Genomic DNA, 6,000 nt, shown 5'->3' with positions numbered 1-6,000 from the left:
GGAGCCTTCTAGACATAGAGGCCTCTTATCTGGGCCGTTGGACCAACAGTTTATCAGTCTTCTTTAAGCAAGCATTCTGTGTGGCCCTTCTCTTAAAAATCACTCCCATGGTGCACAAAAACAACAGTTTAAAAAACTGCAAGCAAATAATCTTTTATAAACTTTACCATTTTAACTGTATTAGTTACTACTGTCAGCTCTGAAGTAGGTATTGTAAGGATTTCTAGTAATAAAATAAATCATAGGGTGTAATGGTTAAGCAAATTAACCCAAGTACATATATACAACAACAAAGGATATATTTGAAGTTGGACATGCTAAGGGTTGCTCTGTTGGCTCTAAGTCTCTGCTACACCGTGTCATCGCCTCTGAAAATGCAAAATTTGCAAAGACCATGAAATCCTACATGACTCTAGTTTTTTTTTCCCATTCTTTTACCTCTGTCTCACTCATTCTTAATTACTCGTTCAGTCTTTCCTAAGCGGATAATTTGGATTTCATAAAAACACTTACCCTTTTTCTTTCTGTATTCACAATTTTTAAAATATACTTATTATATTATGCATTACAGCTAAAACTCAGAAACTTCCATGAAAGCATGTGCTCCGATTCTCATTAAGAAATTCCTCCTCTGGAAGGAGCAAGTATATTGTAATATGTATTACTGTCTCGGCACCCAGTAGGCCCTGTGTACTAAGTCTATGAATATTTCCTTTGAGACAGGTTTTACTGTTCCTGTGAGTGTGTGATCCTCCTGCCTCTAATTCTTGAGTGATGGGATTGTACGTGTATATCACCATACCTTATTTAGCCTGTGGATTTTGGAAACCATACTGAGAGCAAGGTTAAAAAGGCGTTTAATCAAGAAGAGGTCAGTAAAGAGAAACTCTACCAGTTTCTGTTTCCAGACTTGCCAGACTGATTCATCTTGCTCAGGGCGTTCAGAAAGAGGCAGTTTTCTAATGGTTATGTCATTCACTGATGAAAGACATGCATCCATTTCTCCATTGCCACTGAACCAAGTCCCGAGGCCAGCATAGACTCAAATTCTCAGCATGGCATTTAAAACCCTCAGTGATTTATCGTAAACCACCGCTCCAAAGACGTTTGTCACTTATCTCTTCTATGCTCCAGGAATATTAATCTAAGCAGAGTTTAAACTTTGAGAATCCATTAATAAACCTTACTAATAATTTCCCTAAGCAAAGACCAATCATATTTAAATCTTCTGCTTCCCCATTCCTTCAAGTAGTAAGAAATCTTAAAGGTGTAGGAAAAGGAAGAGATGGGAAAGAACATAGTAATTATTTTTTCTAGGGCCCTGTATCATTTTGTACTTTCCAAATACAGCTATGGTGATATTTCTTCTCTGTCTACTTTCATCATTATTTTTAAAAATATTATGTTACAGTTTATTTGTGTGTGTGTGTGTGTGTGTGTGTGTATTTATATATCACGTGTTGTATATGTAGAAGTCGGATGACAAATTTTAGGAGTCATTCTCTTCTCCCATCATGCAGGTCCGAGGATTGAACTCTGGTCATGGGACTTGGCTGCAGGTACCTTTACCTGCCGAGCCATCTGGACAGTCCCTACTTTTACCATTCTTGGTGAGGAATATTCTTACTCACCATGAATCTGGACCCTGTAAACACTTCCAGACAACGAAAATGACAGAAATACTGGCACGATTTGATTTGCAAAGGTAGATCACTGGACAAGAAGAAGCTACACTTCACCTGTCCCTAGGCCTTTGGCTTTTGAACTCTGCCAGTGTCTTGTAATGAAGCCAGACTAGACTTTTTTTACAAGGGAGTCTCAAGGAGTTATAGAAGTGAGAGGAAATCAGGTTTCTAGCTATTACCCAGGGTTGAACTGTGAGGCATGATGAGAAGTCCAGTCATCAGCTTCAAAGCCAAGGAAGAGTAGGGCTGAGACAAGGCAACCCCATTATCTTGTATCAAATTCTGACTCCCAGTTTGCCAGCATAATAAACTGTCTTACTCTTTTAGTTTTGGAGTGATTTTTCAGTCACAGTAAGAATAAGTCCTTTGGGCAAAGAAGCAGAAAAACAGCATTTTATTCAGAAATCTGAGTAGAAGTGACTGAGAACCTCCTCTGTCTTGGGATTCTTTCAGTAGCATTTCACACTGAAGTTTGAAATGCTACCTGGTGCCTGCAGGTCTCCACTGACAGCCTCTCACTTCACTTTCCCCCTGTAGCTGCTCACAGTCTCTGCGCCATATGTTTGTCAGGTGGCTCCTTTGGGTACCATAATGTCCCTGGTGAACACTTAAAATGTTGTCAATTGCAATCCTCAATTGTTTTGGGTAATTTGAAGAAGTAAAATTATTTTGTAAGTACTCTCTAAAAAAGTCACTTTGGGGGCTGTGAGATGGATCAACAGGAGAAAGGATCTTGGCATCAAGTCTGAAGACAGTTCCATTTCTGGGAACCACATGATGGAAGGAAAAGAAACTCTAACAAGTTGCCCTTCAAACACCATACCTGCAGGTTAGTGCGTGCGCACGCACACACACACACACACACACACCACCACCACCACCACCACCACCACCACCACCGTGACGTACAACAACAAAATAACAAGAATCGGCAATCATTGATCATTGATATCTCTCAACATCAACGGTCTCGAGCACTCAATAAACAGACACAGACTAGCAGATTGGATGTGAAAACAGGATTCAAACACACCTCAACATCAAGAATAGATACTTTACTTTAGGGATGAGGAGTAGAAAAAGATATTCCAAGCAAATAAACTTAATAAAGCAAAGAGGTATTGCCAATGTAATATAGAACAAAATGGACTTCAAATGTAATCAAAAGAGACAGAGAAGTATACTACTTTCTCATCAAAGGAAAATCCACCAAGAGGACATTTGAGTTCTTAGTATCTATGCCCCAAACAAAAGGGAACCCAAGTTTGTAAAAGAAGCACCACTACAGCTTAAATCACATATTGACCCTCCAACATTTACAGTGGGAAGACTTCAATATCTCACCCTCAGACAAAAACTAAGCAGAGAAATACTGGACCTAACAGATGTTATAAACTAAATGGACCTAACATATATTTACAGAACATTTCACCAAAACGCAAAAGAATATACTTTGCATCTCAAGGAACCATCTCCAAACCTTTGTGTCTGTCAGACACAAAACAAGTCTCAATAAATATACAAATATTGAAAAAACTCCTAGAATGCTATGAGACCACCATATATTAAAATTGGATATCAATAAGAGCAGAAACAACAAAAGCGTAAAAATACATGAAAACTGAACAACTTGAAAAATAAGTAAAGACAGAAAAAGAGAAATGAAAGGTTTTCTAGAATTCAAGGAATTCACAGAACACCCAAATTTATAGGCAACAATGTAAGTAGTGCAAAGAGGAAAGTTCATAGCATTAGTGCATACATAACAAAACTGGCGAGATCTCACACTGTCAACAGCAGACCTGAGAGCTCTAAAACAAAAATAAGTGATCACACCTAAGAGGAGTAGATAGCAAGAAATAATCAGACTCAGGGCAGAATCAACAAAATAGAAACAATGAAGAACAATGAGAACAACACAAAGAAAATTGGTACTCTGAGAAAACCAACAAGATATACAAACCCTTAACCAAACCACCTAAAAGACAAAAAAAAATGCAAATTAACAAAATCAGAAGTGAAAAGGGGCACATAACAGCAGGCACCAAGGAAATAGAAAGAATCATTAGACAATACTTTAAAAGTCTAGACTCTACCAGATTGTAACTTTTGAAAAAAAATGACAAATTTTCTAAGTGGCTACCACTTACCAAAGTAAAATCAAGATCAGATAAACAATTTAAATAGACCTATAACCACAAAAAGTAGAAGCAGTCTTCCAGCCAGAAAATGTCCATGGCCAGATGGTTTTGGTATAGAATTCTACGAGGCATTCAGGAAAGAGTTAAGTCTAATACTCCTCAAATTACTCCACTATATATATATATATATATATATATATATATATATATATATGTAAATATATATATGTAAATATATATATATACATATATATATATAATGGCATATATATATGCCATTTTATGAGGCTACAGGTACCCTGATAGCCAAACCATAAAGACTCAACAAAGAAAGAGAATTACAGATCCTTTATGAACCTACATGCAAAATACCTAATAAAATAATTGCAAACAAAATTCCAAGGAAACATAAAAAAAAGATCATCTATCCTTGATCTTTAGGGATGGTTCAATATATAAAATTCAGCAAATATAATTCACCATATAAAGAAAATATGATCATCATATTAGATGCTGAAAAAACCCTTTGACAAAAATCCAACACCCTTTCATGTTAAAAGTCCTGGAGATAGTCAGGATACAAGTGACATAATAAAGACAATGTACATCAAGGCTATAGCTAAAATAAACTTAAATAGAGAGAAACTCAAAGCAATCCCACTAAAATCAGGAATAAGAAAAGGCTGTCCACTCTTTGCATACCTATTCAATATAGTATTTGAAGTCTCAGCTACAGCAATAAGACAGCTCAGCATGACCAATGGGATACAAATTGGAAAACAAGAAGTCAAAGTATCTTTATTTAAAGATGATATGATAGTATACATAAGTGACCCTTAAAACACCACCATGAAGCTCCTACAGCTGATTAATACTTTCAGCAAAGTAGCTGGATACAAAATTAGCTGACAAGTAGCAGTAGCCCTCCTATATACAAATGACAAAAAGACTGAGAAAGAAATCAGGGAAACAACACCTCTTACAATAGCCTCAAATAATATAAAATAGCTTAGAGGTAACGCTAACCAAACAAATGAAAGACTTGAATGCTAAAGACCTGTCTTTGAAGAAAGAAATTGAGGAAGATTTCAGAAAATAGAAACATCTCCCATGGTCATGTATTGGTATGATTAACATAGTAAAATGACATCCTGCCAAAAGCAATCTACAGATTCAATACAATCCAAATTAAAAGTCCAACACAGTCCTTTAAAGACCTTGAAAGGCCCTTTCTCAACTTCACATGGAATCACAAAAGAACAGGATAGCTAAAGCAATCCTGACAAGTAAAATAACTGCAGAAGGTATCACTAACCCTCATTTCAAGTTGTACCACAGAGCTATAGGAATAAAAATCATATGGTATGGGCATAAAAACAGAAAGCTGATAAATGGAATCAAATTGAAGACCCAGACAGCTAGTTCTGTCCCTCACCCGAGGAAGTGGTCCCAGTGGCCCAGACCAACCAGCTCAGCTACCACTGAGACCCTCATCCTGGACCTTGGGTTGGCTCATCCTAACAGCTGTTGGAGTGGGCAAAGAGACTGGTCCTTCAGAAGAGCAACTGCAGGATCTCCATGACTTAGGGCAACAACAGGATATCCGAGAGGAGTTTTGATGGGCCCCCAGTGATTATGGTGTACCAGAAACCAGAGGCCTTGAACCAGATCAAAACCTCATTGCAATAAACATTTTCCGGGGTGGGGCTGATTGGGCAAATTGGGTAGTGTGTGGCTCCCGATGCTAGTAAGATGAATAAAGAGGTGTTGGAAAGATGGAGGATCGAGGTAGGGTTTTGTTTGTTTTGTTTTAAATTAATTTTATTTTGGGGGTCATTCCACAGGGGTGAGGGGCAGATACAGAGAGACTGGGAGGTCAATAGGTTTGGGGTGCATGATATGAAATTTTCAAAGAATTAATAAAGAATTATGCTTAAAAAAGAATTAACAAATCCTTGTAACATCTGTCTGAGGGTGAACATTTGAACATCATAAGTGATAGAAAGTAAAAGAAAAAGACATTTTAATACTTTTTACTCTTACCTAAATTTGAAAAAATATTAGCATTTTGCTATTCCCAAGTATTTACCAGATACACTGAAACATTTTGACATTGGGAGTGAAATAAACTTCATAAAATAATTGTTTAGAACAAGTGTGCATAAATGAATTAT

Source organism: Microtus pennsylvanicus, chromosome 5 (assembly GCF_037038515.1).
Source record: "Microtus pennsylvanicus isolate mMicPen1 chromosome 5, mMicPen1.hap1, whole genome shotgun sequence".
Lineage (NCBI taxonomy): Eukaryota > Metazoa > Chordata > Mammalia > Rodentia > Cricetidae > Microtus > Microtus pennsylvanicus.
Note: the sequence above shows the minus strand (reverse complement) of the source record.